The 20,696-nt window shown below is 45.5% G+C and overlaps 1 protein-coding gene across 2 annotated transcripts in view; it reads left to right on the top strand.

Annotated features, from left to right (window-relative positions):
• The window catches only part of RNPC3 (RNA binding region (RNP1, RRM) containing 3), a 150,241-nt gene extending 134,611 nt beyond the window's left edge, over nt 1–15,630 (top strand). The window contains exon 16 of one of the 2 annotated variants that reach the window (XR_008330948.1): nt 15,548–15,630. The gene's annotated coding sequence lies outside the window, so the exon portion shown is untranslated. The remainder of the gene's footprint in view (nt 1–15,547) is intronic. The other variant, XR_008330947.1, reaches the window with a different exon arrangement.
• Nucleotides 15,631–20,696: the final 5,066 nt, after the last annotated feature.

Genomic DNA, 20,696 nt, shown 5'->3' with positions numbered 1-20,696 from the left:
ATTTCCTTCCCTTTATAATTCTCCAGGTGATTTGTGATTTACATACCCCATGAATAAGCTTTATGATGGCCATAGCCGCTTGTGTATTCACATTTCTAATAGCTTATTCCTCAGAGTTAGGGTAACAACAATTTTTATTATTATTAAATGAAACATGTGCCATCCTAAAAAGCACATAAAGCATACTTGAAAGTGCTGCAGTCATTTCTGTTTCTATGCTCTTCACCCTTCAGTAAATCTTTGGATGTACAGAACCTGCCCCCCTCTCCCTGCCCCGATAAATTTTGATAGTCAGGTCAGAGCTCTTCTTTTCCCCTCCTTAGCAGAAAGCCCAGATTAGCCTCGACATTTTGCTTTTAAGTGAATATCACTGACAACTTTAATCCCAGATTGTATCAGCTCTTCTGAGTGCAAGGCAAGTTTCTACGCCAGCCCCAGACACTCAGCAGGATATCCATGGTAGGTAAGAGGAAGATTAGCGGGGCTTCATCAAGATCTTCTGAGTGCCCCAAGTATTAAGACTCTGCTGATAAATGTTATAAATCTCATCAAAATTAACCTGCCTCTCTTCCCTGAGCATCACTCTCAAGTTGTTCTTTTTACTGAGGGACCTCAATGCGAGCCTCAAGATTTCACTTCATTGAAATTTGGTGGGAATTCTGAGGAAACCTCCTATGAATAGTGCCACGGGCTAATCTGCGGGATGAGAAATCTGAACTCTTGAAAGAAAATGAGGTCCTAGATCTCCCAACAGAGTGAACTGGGCATCAACCATAAGCATACGCACTGTCCATCTAATAAATATGTGTACATCCCAAACTTTCGTCTGCACAACAGAACTTCCCCCCTCTCTCCTCCCCCAATGCCCCACTCAAGTCTGCTGTGGGAGTTCCAGAAAAATATACTTGCTCAGTAACTTCACTGGATTCATATTATTATTATTATTATTATTATTATTATTATTATTATTATTACAGCAGTACCTTGGGTTACAAACACTTTGGGTTACAGACTCAACTAACCTGGAAGTAGTACCTCAGGTTGAGAACTTTGCCCCAGGGTGAGAACAGAAATTGTGCGGCGTTTAGCTAAAGTGGTACCTCAGGTTAAGAAAAGTTTCAGGTTAAGAACGGATCTCCAGAACGAATTAAGTTTGTAACCAGGGTACCACTGTATTATTATTATTATTATTATTAGATTTAGACCCAGCCTAAATATGTCCATTGATTTCAGTGAGAACTAAAGCTGCTATGCTATGCTTACTGATTTAGGAGTAAGTGTCATGCATCCCATATTTCTGAGCAGACATGCACAAGTTGCTCTAACTCCCTGCCTTTATGTAGCAACAGTGAAGTACCCCAGTACTTCTGCATTTTTCACCTATTCATTGAGGCAGTGGTTTTTTTGTTTGTTTGTTGAAATCTCCTTTGTTTATCTCCTACTTCTAAAATAATGGGAACATATATTTTCTACCATTCTGCAGTTAACAAAAGGGTGGGAAGAGCCAAGAATTGTGATCCCATATCCACCGATCATCTAAACATCCCTTGTATCCCATTCTTCAGCATTAAAAAATGCAGAGAAAACAAAACTAATCACAAGTTTGCCGCATCCATCACGTGAAATGCAATAAATTAACAAGCCGATGAAAACTGATTGCTACCCGCCACTAACAAGCAGTCTGTTGTCTAATGGTCCAGAACCAAGTTGTTTGTTGTTAATGTTCTAAGAGGCTGGGAGCAGCTAAATTCACTGAGCCAAATTCAGCCTTTCGATGTAAATCAGAGGAATGCAATTTCAAAGAACTTAATCTGGGCAGAAAGTAGGTAAGAATCATTACAATTTAGCAGACCAAGCTAATCTGGATGTAAAAATAGGATCAATGCTTTTCATTATGTAGAAAAATAGAGATGAATATCTGGCTATCCTGAAGGTTATTCGGGGAGCAATCCTATGCACATTTACCTGGAATTCAGTTGGATTTACTTTTGAGTAAGCACACAAAGGGTTGTGCTATTAGAGCTGGGGAGAGATATTGCTGCAGTCTAACTTCTGAAAATTTTAGTTCTCCTTGGAGGTTTTTAAGCAGAATTCCGGGTAACAAAATTTAAGAAGGATATTGAAAAGCTGGAATGTGTGCAGAAGAGGGCAACTAAGATGATCAAGGGTCTGGAAACCAAGCCTTGTGAGGAGCAGTTTCCAGGCTAAACAGACCCAGCTCCTTAAAGAGGAGACTGAGAGGAGATATGACAGCCATCTTCAAATATCTCAAGGGCTGTCACATGGAAGAGGGAGCAAGCTTGTTCTCCCCTGCTCTGAAGGGTAGGACTCAATCCAATGGTTACAAAAAGATTCTGACTAAACATTAGGAAGAACTTTCTGAGAGTAAGACCTGCTTAACAATGGAACCATCTCTCTGAGTAAGCGGTGGACTCTCCTTGCATGAAGGTTTTGAAGCAGAGGTTGGGTGGCCATCTCTCATGCTTTGCAGGGGTTTGGACTAGATGACCCTTGGTGTCCCTTCCAACTCTACAATTCTACGAATCTATGATTCTATATGTGCGGTCTGTGATGGAAGGAAACCGCTTACTCCAGTGCCAACTATATGGGGTAGGCTTGTAAGAAAGGATGTCCCACTGTATTTCTTGTTCTTTCTGCTGCCACTAGCCACTGATACGTCACCTAGAGCATTGGCTGTGGAATTTCCACTGCCCTGCAGTGATCTCCCTGGAAATAGGGATTTCAGATATCCTGCCTGACAACTCCAACCTGTCTCCACACTGCTCTTGCAGGCACTTTAACAACCAGTAGCACAGCCCAACCCATTTGTGCAACATGGAAGAACAACTAGTCCTTGAGTATGTCCAGAAACCAAGAAAGCCCAGAAATCTAGCTCATCAGTTTGTTCAAAAGGAGTACACGTAATAAAGGGGAAGAAACAGCAGTATGCCGATCAAAATGGAAATAACACACCTTTTGGTCTGACTGTTCCTGTTCTAAACCTTGCTTCCAGAACATGATGCAGTTCATCCAGGTGGCATAAGTGATGTGCTCATCAGCATGGTTACCTCTCTGAGCACTATATAATCTGCTAGGATTATAGCTCGGAAGGCAGTCCATCAAAATGTTATATATTGGCAGGCTGCACTTAATTGGACAACGTGGAACTGGGACTGCAGCATTATGGGGTTATCACGAAGGAAACGGATGGCAATAAATGGTAGTGACTGCTAGTTAATCAGGGCGATATTGGCAGGTGCTTAATGGGGGTGCAATTAGTGACAAATAGAGTGTTGCTTAAGATGGTGATGCATTGGTGCACAATTTTTAAGTCCAGACTTGTAACATACTGTTTGGGAAATATATATTTACCCTATGGACTAGGGGAGCAATGATCAAGATCATTTCAGCAACTTCAGTAATGAACTGTAGATTTCCTTAAATAATTTCTGACTTTTCTTCAACTTCCTGTGCACCATCTCTGAGGTTTTTCTTAGTCATTCAGTTTGTACAATCTTCTGTTTTGCATACAGCTGACATTATTTCCAAAATGAAGCCTAAAAAGGTTTCCATAGTTCAGTCACCAGCCCCAAATAAGCAAATGGCTGACCAAGGCCAAACCTCAGAGGATAGTTTTAGAAAGGAGAACACTGCCATTCTAACATTTCTAATTATCTGTACTGTGCAGTTCAGCCTATTGGTCTTTATTATTCCCAAGTTTTTTTAATTTGCTGATACTTGGTGTGGGTGAATTCCTATGCGCTGCAGCCGTGGAAACCAGGTGTCTCCTTCAATTGTGGTTGAAGCTGTTGGAGTCAGTTAACTAAAAACAAAATTCTCATAGGATGAGAATTTAAATGAGTACCATTTTCACCCATCACCGAAATGTGAATGCGACACGCAAGTTCTTTAGTGCAATGCTGCACAACTGTTTATGCCTCAAGCAAAGTGTAAGGCCAGGGTCCATGAGGAGAGTTTGCTACTGGTGCTGTTGACACATGATTTCTTTTCCCCTTTTGCTGGAAGGCAGTGTTAGTCTGGTACTACATCTAAGAAAGCTTATTTTAGCATGTGGTAGGTGAAATCACTTCACACTTTCCACCTAACAACCTAAACCCTAACTCACGTAGCAGCAAAGGATAGGCCCTACTTAAACTGTTGTGTCCCTTCTCTTGTTCAGGGAGTTCAGTTCACTGCAGTTCCATCTCTGTCAGTGACATATATACATATTCACAAAAATAATCAGCATTTTACTACATATTTAATATAATATTTTTGCACAGAGTTTTGTGTGTTTATGCTGTCTTTATTAATGTGTTGTCATGGACTGGCTGGATGCAGAGGAATGGTGGGAGGCAGCAGCTGGGGAACCCCCAATGGAATCCCCTAAGGGATGAAACTTCAGAGGAATGGTGGGATGACGATGAGGTGTCAGAGGGAGAAGAGGGAGCAGACTGGGAGGAGGAGATGTTGGAGGCTGAAGAGGTGACAGGGTTTAGTGAGCAGGAGGAGGCTGTGACAGAGGGCAGTCCAGAATCAGGAGGGGGGGCCAAGAGGCAGAAATGTGGCAGGCTGCTAAAGACAGGGGGTCTCCCACTCCTGCTGTGGCCAGCTTCCCTTCCCCCTAGTTTCCCAGAACACAAAGAGGAATAAAGAGGGTGGAGGAAAGAGAGATAAGACAATGGAGCCTTAGGATGCTGGGGGAGGAGAGGGGGGAGGAGCAGAAGGAAGGCAGAGACCTTCTGTCCTTGCAACTGCCTCATTGGGGGCAAGACCTACTGGGAAGTGTTGCTGTGATCACTAGGCCTGCATTGTTTTGGTTTCTTTGAATAAAGAGTTAACTTTGCAGGCACCAGGAGTTTTCTTGCTAACCTACCCTGACTCTTGCTCCCGACTTTCCTTCAACCTACATATCTTTGTACCCATCTTTTGGCTGAAGAACTACACCACAACATTCAGGGAGCTGCAAACAGTGAAGGACAGCTGTGTTTCGGTTTGCATATTGTTTCAGGAAGCACAAGTTCTCAAGTTATGAAGCAGCAAGTCTTCTTATGGCAAGGGTCAACATTGTGGTGCCCTGCAGAAGTTGTTTTGCTACATAGCCAGCCTGTGCAATGGTCAGGGATGATGGAGACTATTAGTCCACCAACATCTGGATGGCACTACTTTGGTTACTCCTGCCCAAAGTCAAGACAGTGAGTGCTTCATGCCTCTTTTTCCTGAAGGTCAAACAAGGGCTGCATTCAAGTTTCTTCCAATGTTGCCTTCTCTGGTAATTTCCATGTTTTATATAATCTTTCACATGACACAAAGCCATTTCTGGAGATGTCATGAAATCCAATGGAGTTTTGAAATGACAGTGATGTGGGAATGGTGACTTGTAAGTACAGTGCTTCAGGTTATATATGCTTCAGGTTACACACTCCACTAAGCCAAAAATAATGCTTCAGGTTAAGAACTTTGCTTCAGGATAAGAACAGAAATCAGGCTCCAGCAGCGCGGCGGCAGCAGGAGGCCCCATTAGCTAAAGTGGTGCTTCAGGTTAAGAACAGTTTCAGCTTAAGTATGGACCTCCGGAACGAATTAAGTACTTAACCCGAGGTACCACTGTAGGTGGGGTGAGATTCATTTAGTCCACAATTCTAGTTAAACCCCCATACTCTGCAGCTCCCAGATTAATAAAGGAATCAGAACACAACCATCCTGTGGATTTTCCACTCCTAATTTTGCAATATACAGGTGGTGACTATTTTGTGTAGGGGTTCCATTCCTAGCCCCCCACGTGCATCAGTGGAACATGCATAAGTGTGCCCAACCCATCACCTTCCAGATCGAAAAGGACCCATGCGTCTATGATCATGTGCCAATTGGACGTACATAAAATGGTTGCCACCTGTAATTTTCAGCTCAAAACAATGTACCAAGATGCATTAAAACTTGCATTTTAGTACAAAATACATTTAGAAATCGGAATAAATGTATTTTGTTTTAGAATATTAATTAAATATGGATTTTTGTATGGTTTGCTTTTTGCCAAAAACAAACAAACAAACAAGAGCCACCTATTAATGTGGGGAAAGGGGGAACATGTTCATGAATGAACACACATAAAATTGACATGGACCCAGAAATAATCTGACTCATCCCGTCCCCACTTGAAAACCACCTCTAAGCCTCTCAAAGTGGGACACATCTCCCACTTGAATAATCGTTGCTTGTGTTTACCTCTGATGCGCACTCACCCCTTTATTTATATCACTTCATCGATCATGGTGGAGTTTTTTTATTTTTTTTTTATTTAATAAGGCTAACCCAACATTGTGCAATAATCAGCATTCTAGCTGAAACTGGAAATTACTCTTAAGACAATGCAATTTCCAAGAGGCACAGTGTTTCCGTCTCCATACCATTAGGTCTGTGGCTAGTTTCTCATTATAAGTTCCATCTTCACAATCCTCCGAGCTTCGGTAAAACTAATTCTATTCATTTGAAGTTGTACTGGCTTGCTACTACCTCAGGGTAGAGAATTTGATGAAAACCTGTCATGGTTTGACATCTGTTCGGCAAAGTGTAATGAGTTAACAGAAGATGTAAATGCACAGTGCCAACTTCAAGATTGTGGCAGGAGGGGGGTGTTCTTCGGGCAAAGCATCTTCAGTGGACCCCTCTATTCTGGGAGATACTTTTCTCATGCTGTCTCGGACATTTTTTTGGTGCTGTGTATAAAGTGAGAAGGGAGGAAGAACTGTTGATGTAGCAGGCCTTCCGCAAGGCTCGGGTGCCTAGCAACTTTTTGACCTCTTCACCCACTGAAATCTGATGCATACAAACCGCAAAGATTTGAAGCAACGCACTTCGGCCATACAGTTAATATAGAAGGGGTTACTGTAAATTAACTGATGACATAATCAAATCAGCTGTTTAATTTCTTTATACAAGTCTGGGAGAAGAAGAAAATATATATGCACAGTTGTATGAATAGATCCCCCCTTTATCTTTTCTCTTTTAAACCTGAACCTTTCAAATAAAAATTGAATTATGCAACAATTCTTGCAGGCTGCTTTTCTTGAAATGCTACCATTTATGAAAATGCGAGTATAGGCTAAGGCCTATAGGTGGCAACATTGAATAATTTTTTGCAGAAATGCTTGCCTTCTACAGCTACCCTTAATTAAAGTTTTATATATTTATATGAATTATCTTTCCCCTTTATTTTCAGCAACCTTGAATACATATGTTTGAAAATGTTTGCTTTTTTAAAAAAAGAAAATAGGTTGCACAAATAAAGTATACAAATGTAAGCACCCCCATTTTCCATTTAAAAGCAGAATAAGGCTTTATCTGCTGTAGGTTTTTTGTCTAGACCGTACATTGATAGACCTATTTAATTCCAACTCCAAATCTGTTTACTCTTTCAAGTGGAAACTTGGTTGTATACTCAGTCATTTCACCTGTATTTAGGGAAGGCTTTTGTTTTGGAAAGTGATGCATTCATCAGGTAACAAGACATGACATTATGTGTATTGTGCTCAGTTTCTGCAGAGTCTGAGCAGAGTGTCAGGTTATAGCCATGGTGGTGTACATTGAAGGAGAGCTTAGGGTCTAGAAAACAATTATACTGGAGGAATGTTATGCTGGGTACCAAAATAACGTGATGATATTTTAAAAATAAGTTGTTAGTTCAAAAGCTACTCAGTTCAGAGATGGAGAACTTGTGACCCTCTGATCTCATTGCAGCCCACCACCCACAAATTGTGATGTGCCGACTTATTCACAGCACCCTCCTGTCTCCTATTTTTGCAGTCCCAGCCAGCCAGCAAAACCAGGTCTATCCAATCCCTTGTGGGTTGGTAGATCACAAACAGTAGCAGATGACATGGTGGGGCAATGCCACTCGCCTGACCTCCCTATTAGAAGAGGGAGTGGGGAGGTGGTGGAAGGTCAGCATGGTGCAAACACACTGGCAGGAGCATCGCATTTGCTCTGCCAGTGCACTTGCACTGCATGAACCTCCCCACCACCTCACCCTTCCCAGCAAGCAGCAGTGACTCAGCTGTCATGTGACTTCCTACCTGCCATGCTGTGCACTACTGATTACAAATGATGTAAGCCTGAGACGCACCATTTTGGGGGATACTTAAGACCTGTTTGCCCTGAGGGAAGACAGAAGATAAATCCATTTGAAAGCCATCAACAGGGGCCACCCAGAGCATAAGAAATAAGAAGAGTCCTACTGGATCAGACCAAAGGCCCATCTGGTGAGATTCCTGCCTTGACCCTTCTATTCTATGATTCTATTCTATGCTTCTATGATCTAGTCCAGCATCCTATTCTCACAGTGCCCAGCCAGATGTCTATGGCAAGTATGCAAGCAGAACCTGGAGCATGGCAGAAATGTGATATATGAATGCAAAGAAGAAGAAAAGAATAATGGTCACTTGATAACTCATTGAGAATTAAGAGCTTTTGACACTTCCTGTTCTCTTATAAGCGTTCTTCGGGTTTTATACATGATCAGGGAACGTAAGCATGAGTAGGGAGTGGGGAAGCATGTATGCTTAAAAGAATCTGCATAGTCAGGAGCCCCGAGGAAGCAGTGTTCCCAGTCAGGTCAAGGCTTCTAAATGTATTCAGTCAACACATATGGGATGGTTGGGGATAAAACATGCAGGGACCAGCATGTGCAAGGGCACTGGATTAAGTCTGGTGTTGGTGCCCCCTACTCCTGTTTCCTTTCCCTGTTCTATCATGATGTCTGAATAAGGTTATGGTAGTAGCAGTGTCAAAGGTAGTCTCCTAACTGATAACGGACATGGTCCATCTGGACTGTTCTCCTGCACCAGATTGATTGTGAATGTACTGTGTCACAGATCCTAAACACTACACAGTTTGAAGTGACTGGAAGCATAAGAATGGACTCATTTGGAAATGAAACATTCTTCAGGCCCATAGAAAATATTATTTAAACTTTTACTGGCAGAACGTCCCTTCAAAACAAAATTAAAACATCAAAAATATCCTTACTGTATCTTGTGCTGTCCAGCATCTTACAAAATATGAAACCATCTGAACAGACCTATAAGCAAAGGTCTTTCCCCCTCAGGCCTACTTTCCAGCCTCCAGGCTGTTTGCTCTCCCTTCAGCTGAGCCATTTACTTGCATTGCTTTCCCTGTGCCATTCAGAGAGACAACTTAACTCCATTTGCATCTTCACTTCATCAAGTTTGGGGGGCAAAGAAACAAAGACAGCTCCTTCCAAAATGGAGATCGCAACCCGATACTTCTCACATGATCCCAGGTTTACAACCCTCACATTTTAGTTACCAGAGAACAGCAGTTAGTTAATCATGCTCAGAATCCTTTAGAAAAACTCTTGCGGGGGGGAACAATGTTAGCAATACACATACAGTGGTACCTCAGGATAAGTACTTAATTCGTTCCAGAGGTCCGTTCTTAACCTGAAATTGTTCTTAACCTGAAGCACCACTTTAGCTAATGGGGCCTCCTGCTGCTGCTGCGCTGCCGGAGCACGATTTCTGTTCTCATCCTGAAGCAAAGTTCTTAACCTGAAGCACTATTTCTGGGTTAGCGGAGTCTGTAACCTGAAGCGTATGTAACCTGAAGCGTATGTAACCCAGGGTACCACTGTATAGCCATTTTCCATTTTAAACCTTCATTAATACACATACATTTTTCATTTCTCTGTGAATTAAACCATTAACATACAGTGGTACCTCCGGTTATGCACTGAATTCATTCTGAATGTCCATTTGTAACCTGAAACCGTTCTTAACATGCGGTGCACTTTCGCTAACGGTGCCTCCCGCTGCTGCCGCACCGCCGGCGCGCCACTTCTGCTCGCATCCCGGGGCAAAGTTCGCAATCGGGAGCATCTACTTCCGTGTTAGCGGAGCTCGTAACCCAAAGCATTCGTAAGGAGGATGGTACGTAACACGAGGTTCCACTGTACTGTAGTAATGGCAGTGCGCTTGTACAGCTTCCCTTCAGTGCTGAGAGGCATGTGTAAGAGTATGTCTAGGCCAATCATGCACAAGAGTTTACTGACCTGATGTGGGTTGGGGTTCAACCCTTTGGGGAATCTTCATTGTCACTGGAGGCATTTCTCTGGACGCCCTCACCATCAGAGGTGAGGTGGTGGCAACTGGAGTGTGGTCTTTCCAGATGTGGTGCCCTGATTGTGGAGTTCTCCCCAAAAGATTTGTCTTACCTCCTTCTTTGAGGCCATTTTGCCACCAGGTAAAGGCCTCCCCACCCCAGGCTTTTAATTCCTTCATTTTTAACTTCTTGCATTTTGAAGTATCTTTCTAGTTCATTTTGTTGTGAGCTGAACTAAAAATATTTGCATTGAACGGCAGCATATAAATCACAGAATCATAGAACGGTAGTTAGAAGGGACCCCAAGGGCCATCTAGTCCAACACCCTGTAATTCAGGAATCTCAACTTGATCATCTATGAAAGATGACCATCCAACCTCTAAACCTCCAAGGAAGGAGAGTCCACCACATGTCAAGGGAGTCTGTTCCAGTATCAAACAGCTCTTACTGTCAGAAAGTTCTTCCTGATGTTTAGTAGGAATCTCCTTTCTTGTAACTTGGATCGATTGGTTCGGGTCATAGTCTCTGCAGCAGGACAAAAAACAAACAAACAAACAAACAAAAGTTGATAAAAACAGGCAATGAAATCTTGGGCTCTGGGATATAAGTAACACTACTAGAGCTGGACATCAGATTCTGGGAAGCAAGAATGAAACGGCAGGATGTCAAATAAGAGCAACTTTGTGAAAAGACTTTGAAGTGCCAGATCAAGTTACATTATAGAAATAAAGGATGGCATGATAGCAGCCTGGGAGTACTCAAAAGGAATTAAAAATAAGCAATTGAAAGGATATGTAATAGCACTTTTTGGGGGTAGAATAATACAGACACCTGTCGCAAATATGGCTCTAAATTATAAGAGGGAAAGAGCCTTAAAAGACTGCAATCCTATACCCACATAGGCTGCAATCCTAACTAAGTATACATAGAAGTCCCATTTAATTCAATGGAGCTTACCCCCAGGTAACTGAGGTTAGGATTGCAGCCTTACCTGAGAGTATGTCCCACTGAATTTCATGGGATGTACTTTTGAATAGACTTCTTCTTCTTCTTCTTCATTTAATTTCTATACTGTCCTATACCCGAATGTCTCAAGGTGGTTCACATAAAGGATCACATACATAAAATCAAAATACAAACAACCTAATAAAAAAAACCCCAAAGAGCCAGCATTTTAAAAAGGGTATAGGATGTACCGTATTTTTCACCCCATAGGACGCACTTTTCCCCCTCCAAAAATGAAGGGGAAATGTGTGTGCGTCCTATGGGGCGAATGCAGGCTTTCGCTGAAGCCTGGAGAGTGAGAGGCATCGGTGCGCACCGACCCCTCTCGCTCTCCAGGCTTCAGGAAGCTATCCGCAAGCCTTGCAAGCCCGGCGGGAGTTCCCACGGGCTCACAAGGCTTGCGGGCAGCAGCCTGCAGCCCCTGCGAGTGTCCGCAAGCCTTGCGCGCCCGGCGGGAGGTCCCGCTGAGCGCGCGAGGCTTTGGGCGGCAACCTGTCGCCCGAAGCACGGGGAGCCCTCTGGAGGGTGCCCTGTGCTTCGGGCAGGTGTGCGCAAGGCTTGGGGCGGCAGCCGCGGCTGGGGGGGAATAATTTTTTTTTATTCATTTCCCCCCCCCCCAAAAAACGAGGTGCGTCCTATGGGCCGGTGCGCCCTATAGGACTAAAAATACGGTAGATCAGGTCAGGCAAAGGCCTGGTTAAAAAGGAATGTTTTTGCCTGGTGCCCAAAGGTGTATAATGAAGGTGCCAGGCAAACTTCCCTGGGGAGAGCATTCCACAGATGGGGAGCCGCTGCAGAGAAGGCCTGTTCTCGTGTTGGCACCCTCCTGACATCTTGAGGAGGCACACAAAGAAGGGCCTCAGAAGATGATCTCAGGGTCCAGGTGGGTTAATATGGGAAAAGGTGGTCCTTGAGGTATTGTGGTCCTGAACCATTTAAGGGTTTATAGGTCAAAACCAGTACTTTGAATTGGGCCCGGAAACTAACTGGTAGCTAGTGCAGTTGTACCAGGATTGGTGTAATATGCTCAAACCCTCTTGCTCTGGTGAGCAACCTGAAAAAATGAACCTATGCTGCCAACTCTCATAGTAGACCAGTATAAAGTAAGCAGCACATAAGCGGCACACTTATGTGTGCCGCTTATGTGCTGCTTACTTTATACTGGTCTACACCGGTGAGCAACCTGGCTGCTGAATTCTGCACCAGTTGAAATTTCCGAACCGTCTTCAGAGGCAGCCCTACATATAACACATTGCAATAATCTAACCTTGAGGTTACCAAAGCATAGACAACAGTAGTTGGGCTATCCCTGTCCAGATAAGGGCGCAGCTGGGCCACCAACCAAAGCTGATGAAAGGCACTCTGGGCCACTGAGGCCACCTGAGCCTCAAGCGACAGCAAAGGACCCAAGAGTACTGCAATTATGGAATTGCTGCAATTATGGAATTGCAGTGATGTCCACCACCTTGGAAGGATTTAAGAGAGAATCGTACAAATTAGTAGTGACCATGACTAGTAGCCATGATGGCTAAGTTCTACCGCCACTGTCGACCACATTACTGTATGCCACTAAAGATCAGTTGCTGGGAATGGTATGCAGGTGGGCAGAGTGTTGTGTTGCCCTCAGGTCTTGCTTGAGGGCTTCCAACAGGCATCTGGTTGGCCACTGTGAGCAGTGGCGTAGCGTGGGGGGTGCCAGGGGTGCCGGCCGCACCGGGTGCAACATCTGGGGGGGCGCGAGTCCAGAGGGAAGGGACAAGTTCCTTCCTCCGCCGGGCTCCCCGCCGCTACCGCCAGCCTTGCGCCCTAGCACGCACGCCCCCCGCCGCCACTGCGGCTGCGCTCCACTCACTGCTTGCAGGAGGAGCAGCCGCTGCAGCAGCGCCGACGCCGCCACCGACGCCTGGCCGGGCATAGGCAGCCTCCGCACCCCGCCGCCGCCGCCATCCCCTCGGCCCAGCCACAGGCGGCGGCTGCTTCTGCCGACTGGAAGGGAGGAGAGCTCCGAGGGGCCTCGATGCGCCCTGCCCTCCCCAAAACCCTCCGAGACGAAGCTGGCGGGCGGGCGAGGGTCTCCTGGAGGAAGGGGGCGCCGCTGGCTCCGGCTCTCAGCGCAAGTCTCAGCTGCGTGGGGGGGCGAGGACGGAGCGCGGCTGGAAGCCCCTGGACCCGGCCGGGAGGAGGAGAGGCGCTCGCCAAGCCCGGATCTGGAGCGCCTCGGAGCGCGGGCTCCACCTACAGCCCAAGGAGAGGAGGGGGCGGGGAGGCGCCCGAGGGGAGGGGGCTTTGGCTGCCTCGGCCCGCGGGGCCTCCGCAAATAATAAATTTAATAAATTCCTGCTGAGCCTTTGGGGGGGTCCTTGGCTCCTTCGCTCGCCCCCAGCCCCAGTGGCATAGTGTGGGGGGGTGCAGGGGGGGCCGGCCGCACCGGCCGCAACATCTGGGGGGGGGGCGCTCGCACTCGAGTGCTAAAATCCACGGGTTAGGGGGCGCAAATTACTTGCCTTGCCCCGGGTGCTGACAACCCACGCTACGCCACTGACTGTGAGAATAGGATACCCAACCAGATGAGCCATTGTTTGATCCAGCAGGGCTCTTGGTTGGACCACACCTGGAATACTGTGTCCAGTTCTGGGCACCACAATTTAAGAAGGTTGTTGACAAGCTGGAATGTGTGCAGAGCAGGGCAACCAAGATGATGAAGGGTCTGGAAACCAAGCCTTACAAGGAACAGTTGAAGGAGCTAGGTATGTTTAGCCTGGAAAAGAGGAGACAGAGAAGAGATATGATAAAGGTAAAGGTACTCCTGACCGTTAGATCCAGTCATGGACAACTCTGGGGTTGCGTGTTCATCTCGCTCTATAGGCCAAGGGAGCCAGAGTTTGTCCGCAGACAGCTTCCGGGTCATGTGGCCAGCATGACTAAGCCACTTCTGGCGAACCAGGGCAGCGCACGGAAACACTGTTTACTTTCCCACAGGAGAAGTACTTATTTATCTACTTGCACTTGATGTGTTTTTGAACTGCTGGGTGGGCAGGAGCAGGGAGTGAACAACGGGAGCTCACCCCGTCGTGGGGATTCGAACTGCCGACCTTCCAATCGGCAAGCCCTAGGCTCAATGGTTTAGACCACAGCTCCACCCGCGTCAGCCATCTTCAAATATCTCAAGGGCTCTCACATGGAAGAGGGAACAAGCTTGTTTTCTCCTGCTCTGGAGGGTAGGACTCAAACCAATGGCTTCAAGTTACAAGAAAGGAGATTCTGATTAAACATTCAGTAAGAGTAAGAGATGTTCAACAGTGGAACAGACTCCCTTCGGAGGCTGTGGACTCTTCTTCCTTGGAGGTTTCTAAGCAGAGGTTGGCTGGCCATCTGTCATTGATGCTTTAGCTGAGATTCCTGCATTGCAAGGGGTTGGACTAGATGACCTTTGGGTCCCTGCCCACACCACAATTCTATGATTCTCCTTCTGCTCTTATGATTGCCAGTATTGGTCTGGTTCATTGTTGGTGCATGTATGTCACAACCCTTTCTCTTATGCACCATGTGTAATGAAACCTACCTTTCCATGTTCCAGTTCCGAACCCTAGAATTTTCGGCAGGCTTATTTTAACTTTGCTCTTACCCACAAACTCACATTGGTAGGATATCAAAGAGAAGCCTTAAGGAAGATTAGAGAGATAATCCTTCCATGCTGGGAGTTGTATTTCTCCAATTAAATGTCCATTGCAAGCAATGAAGAGCCTGGCACAGCTGACAGGGAAGGAAGATATCACTGAAGCTCTGGCTCTTGAGTGCTTTTCTGGAGTCAGTTTAAATTATCAGTTAATAGATAGCTATTACACACACTTCTCTCCTTCAGTGAAAATGTATGATGTATATTATATCAGCATCAGTCGTTAATGAAGTTTCATTAACACAGACAGTGCCATATTAATTGGAGCTGCATATTTAATTTTCCCCCTTTTCTTTTCCTGGGGAGAACCTATCAAGAACATAGCCTTAAAAAATGAAAGAAGAAAAGAAAAATCTGTCCCTTCCTTCCACATTTAAAATAAAATGAACACATTTTTTGTAGCACGTCAAGGAATTCCAGCAATTCAGCTCTAAACCTGTGCAAGGGATATTAAAGCTTTGCCATGGCATTTGATAAAAGCGGAGATTTTGCATCAGGCCCATCTGCAATGACAGATGAAGGAGTTTCTCGTTGTTAAAAATGACTGCCACCAGTTGTGCTTCTCGACACAGACGGCAGCCATACGGGGAGAATTTGAGCACAATAAAAGCGACAAATTGTGTGTGTGTGTGTGTGTGTGTAGGGGGAGGGAAAGAACTGGAGACGCGATAATCTCATTAAATAAATATGTCTGTCCTTGTTGGGGGTAGGGGAAAATAGATGCAATAATCAACATGGAAGGCTTGTGAGGTACCGTATTTTTCGCTCTATAACACGCACCCGACCATAACACGCACATAGTTTTTAGAGGAGGAAAATCCGTAGGCTTGCCACCCGTAGGCATTCCCTCCATAACACGCACAGACATTTCCCCTTACTTTCTAGGAGGAAAAAAGTGAGTGTTATGGTGCAAAAAATACGGTATATGCAGAATTTTTAAAAAGGCAGAATTGCCCCAGGGCTGAGACATCCACATATTTGCCACTCTCATTAGCTATGTGCCAGGGCCAAATGGCATGTGATGCTAAATCCCTAAGCGCAGGATTTTTCCTTCACAAATCACCAGTGGTGGTCCTTGATCCACCCTGAACCCTCACATGGGTTGTGTGTGTAAGCAGTGCTGTAGCTAAAGGGGCACTAGCCGGGGGCTTTGCCCTGGGTGAAGCCTCCAGAGGGGGCACCACTGAGGCTCACAACCTGTGTGTGTGTGTGTGTGTACATGTGCCAAACTGGCCCTCTGACCCAGGTGAAATAAAGCCTAGTTTCACCCCTGGTTTAAGGGTTTTTACTCATTGTAAGCTGCTCTGCCACCTCAATCCATGGGAGCTTTCCCTCTACGCCAGAGCTTTCCAAACTTTTCATGTTGGCGATACACTTCTTAGGCATGCATCAATTCGCAACACAGTTTTACTCGCAAAGCGGAGGTTATATCGACCCCTATCCAGCCCTGGGAGGAGCACAGGGAGCGTTCACGCGACACATCTACACACTGTAGCCGACGCACTAACGTGTTGTGACACAGAGTTTGGAAAGCTCTGCTCTATGCCAATGATAGGTGAGGTCCACTGATGCAGATCAGGGCCTCTCTATCTGACCTTCGAGATTCTCCCCCAGGCCACATACCTTCTTGACCCCACACATCATACTGCTGTCTCCTTGATGGCTCTTTGCTTGGCTGGGTTGTGTCTCTGATCAGGCTTCTTCTTTGCCTGGCTACAGAATATACAGAGGGATATGCAGGTGTGTAGAAACTAGCATTTGCTGCTCTGCCCTCTTTTGTCTCTGACTATTTTTTTGCCTCCGGCCCCACATAGCACTGCCATGTGGCCCCCAGAAAGTTGTCCAGCAGGGAATCATTCGGCAAATCTTTTTAAGAAGCCATCTAAGCCAGCGGGCATCACACCTTATGGCCAAAGAATTCCAGAAGTGTTGTTGTTTTTTAACTGCATGAGAAACAAAAAGATTAAGACTCTCCCAAGATAACTCAAAGAGTATATTTACATGGCCATGTTTTCACACTTGATCATTACAATCATCACATCATCATCTAGGCATTGGGAGGTTTTCATTGTGTCAAGTCAGGAGGAAAACCATTCATTTGCCCCTCCTGAGTTTGTCAATGGGTATTCTGAATCCACCCCAAGGCAAGAAAAAAATTAAACGGCTGGCTGAATCCTTTTTTTCCTCTCTTATCACAGGCTTATCATTCAACTGAACAGCATAGGCACGACATGCTTAAAGGGTAAAAATTACATGTTTCAAAGCAGGCATCAAGTTCCCAACCTTGTGTTTGCCTTTTAACAGTTATGCAGAGGTCAGGAGAGGTGATTTGTAGGAAAGAATCAGTGAACAGGAGTACATGCTAATCCTTCCCACAGCCAACACTTTTGCAATCGTACTTTGGATTTTTTAAAATAAAAAAACCTGTTCCCTCCCCAGTCAGGCTCTGAGATAAGAAGAATCCCAGCTATAGGAGCTAGAACAGATAAGGGATAATTTATAAGGCACCTTATAACACCGGTCCTAAAGGATCTACACTGGCTCCCAGTACATTTCTGAGCACAAATCAAAGGTACTGATATTTAAAGCCCTAAACAGTCTCAACCCTTTATATATGAAGGAGTGTCTCCACCTACAACGTTCAGCCCGGACAATGAAGTCCAGCTCTGAGGGCCTTCTGGAGGTTCTCTCACTGCGAGACATGAAGCTACAGGGAATCAGGCAGAGGGCCTTCTTGGTAGTGGCGCCCACCCTGTGGTACCTCAGTATTTGAATGTAATCCATTCCGGAAGACTGTTCGACTTCTGAAACTTTTGACAACTGAGGCACAGAGGGCGGTTTGCAATTTCAGTGGGGAAACTTAAAAAAAAAAACCTCAGCAGAAGCCGTTCGACTTCTGAAAAGTGTTCAAAAATGGAAGCAACTACTTCCGGGTTTTCGACGTTTGAAAACCAAATTGTTCAGCTTCCAAGACGTTCGGAAACCAAGGTACCACTGTATTTGACTTTTAGAAGACACCTGAAGGCAGCCTTGTATGGGAAAGTTTTATTGTTATTGTGTTTTTAATACGTTGTTAACAACAACAACAAATTGGAAGAGAGTTAAGCCTCCCCCTTGTAGACTACCAGTTCTCACTTCAGCCTGAGATCCTGCCCCCACCTCAGCATTTACATCAATAAGCAGAAACGGGTTTGAGGCACATGAGTTTACTGCTACGACGTGCTATAATCACACCTACAAGAGAAGGGACCACAGAAATGCAAATATAAAAACCTTTTTTTGGGGGGTTAGGGCATACTTCACTTGCCCCCAACTCCTGCATTGCTGAAAGAGGGGCACTACTTTCATTGGCTCTTCAACCTAGCTCAGCTGGTACACGAGACTCTTAAACTCAGGGTTCTGGGTTTCAGCCCCACATTGGCCAAAGATTCCTGCATCTAGGGTATTGGACTAGATGTTCCTTGTGGTCCCTTCCAGCTCTACAATTCTATGATTCTATGGCTATTCTATGAAGTGAGTCTAATACGGATCCAACATTGTCATGAAGTGAATTGCATGTTTTCTGCAGATGGAGATGTGAGTCTAAGGCAGGGGTCAGCAACCTTTTTCAGCCGTGGGCCGGTCCACCGTCCCTCAGACCATGTGGTGGGCCGGATTATATTTTTGGGGGGGGGAGGAATGAATTCCTATGCCCCACAAATAACCCAGAGATGCATTTTAAATAAAAGGACACATTCTACTTATGTACAGTGGTACCTTGGGTTACAGACGCTTCAGGTTACAGACGCTTCAGGTTACAGACTCCACTAACCCAGAAATAGTACCTCGGGTTAAGAACTTTGCTTCAGGATGAGAACAGAAATCGTGTGGCAGCGGCGCAGTGACAGCGGGTTGCCCCATTAGCTAAAGTGGTACCTCAGGTTAAGAACAGTTTCAGGTTAAGAACGGACCTCCAGGACGAATATAGTTCTTAACCTGAGGTACCACTGTAAAAACACGCTGTCTGTGGGCTGGACTGAGAAGGCGATTGGGCCACATCTGGCCCCTGGGCCTTAGGTTGCCTACCCCGGTGTAAGATAATGAAATGAAATCATACACAGTTCTATATGAGCAGCTCATTATAGCACTTCACAAATCAGTACGAGAGTGTGTGTAAACAGACTACCATTTCTCTCCTTAGCACTCTCGTGGCAGGGGAGCACACTTGACTACTTATTTGTAACTACTAGATCCTATGCTAAGAACTGAATCGCTTGATTAAATGTACCAGTGAGCACTGTCATTCAAGCCTGTCGCCAATAAGTAATAAAAGCAAAGTTGCTAACACACATACACCCTGCACTAAGAGAGGAAGACTGACCTATTAAAAAGGAGTCCCTCTCTTTTTCCTCTCATAAATCAAAATTTGCAAGAGGCTAATGAATGCATTTCGAAGTCTGGCATGATACTTTGACTTCCTCCTCACAGCCTCCCTTACTTTGAACCAGCTCTTATAGATGAAAGAGATGCATTCAGGAAACATTATTTCCATTTCAGCATCCTCGCTCCTTTCCTGTAGCATCCTGTGCTTTCCCTTTCTGATCTGCCTTGTCAATCAAGCAAAATGAGGTTCTGAATCCTTTACTTACCATTAGCAGCAAACACTTGCGCACCCTGGGAACTCCACCATTTACACATACATATATAACTGCCAAATCTTTGCTGTCAATAAAATTGACGGGGCATCATTCTCTACCCCCGTAATAAATATAAATAGCTTAATGAAGCTTCATTGTGCTGTAATGCGTACATACCTCTTCTTTTTATCATTTAGGATTTTTTTTTTAAAAAATCCCTAAAATATGGTGTGCACTAGCAAGCTGTCTTCACCACTCTGTTGAGAAACTGATGGACAGTAGGACAAAGCCATCTCTCCCCTTATCACCACTGACCAGCATAGGTCAATTATGGTTTCTCTCAGCTCTTTTTCCTATCTTGAGTTCAGGTCAAGATCAGGTCAGGTTCTACATTTCCACATCACATTGTAATACAGTGGTGCCTCACAAAACGAAATCAATTCGTTCCGCGAGTTTTTTCTTCTTGCGAGTTTTTTGTCTTGCGAAGCATGGTTTCCCATAGGAATGCATTGAAAATCAATTAATGTTTTCCTATGGAGACCGCTTGCCAGGCTGGCGGTGCGGAGAAGGGCTTTTCTCCCCACCGCAAGCCTTCAGGACAGGTACGGGAACAGAGGGGAAGGCGCGCAGTGCTTCTCCTCTGTTCCCGGGGCTTGCGGTGGGAGGAGGGTTTTTCCTCCCCACCGCCAACATTCAGAACAGCATTCTGAATGTTGGCGGTGGGAAGGAAAACCCTCCTCCCACCGCAAGTCTTCAGGACAGCCATCCGAAGGCAGGCGCGGGGAGAAGGTCTCTCCGTCCCACCACCAGCCTTCGGAGGAGCCTTCCAAAGCCTGGTGGCGGGAGGAGGTCTCTCCTCCCCACCGCCAGCCTTCGGAGGAGCCTTCCGAAGCCTGGCGGCGGGAGGAGGTCTCTCCGCCCCACCGCCAGCCTTCGGAAGAGGTCCGAGGACAGTGGGGAAGACGCGCTGCGCTTCCCCGCTGTCCCGGAGATTTCCCTATGGGCTTTCGTCTTGCGAAGGAAGCCCATAGGGAAATCCGTTTTGCGAAGCGCCTCCAAAACGGAAAACCCTTTCGTCTAGCGGGTTTTCCGTCTTGCGAGGCGTTCGTCTTGCGGGGCACCACTGTAATAATAATAACCACTACCATCATCATCCTTATGCGACTCATCAGGGATATACATGTTTGTATGCAATTTTGCCTATAATATGCATTTCTGCAAAGCAGCTTTCCTGAATTTAATGCATGCTTAAATGTCTTTTTTACCAATATATGCATTTTTAT

The sequence above is a fragment of the Podarcis raffonei genome, chromosome 6, assembly GCF_027172205.1.
Source record: "Podarcis raffonei isolate rPodRaf1 chromosome 6, rPodRaf1.pri, whole genome shotgun sequence".
NCBI lineage: Eukaryota > Metazoa > Chordata > Lepidosauria > Squamata > Lacertidae > Podarcis > Podarcis raffonei.
Note: the sequence above shows the minus strand (reverse complement) of the source record. Positions and strands in the feature narration are given on the sequence as shown.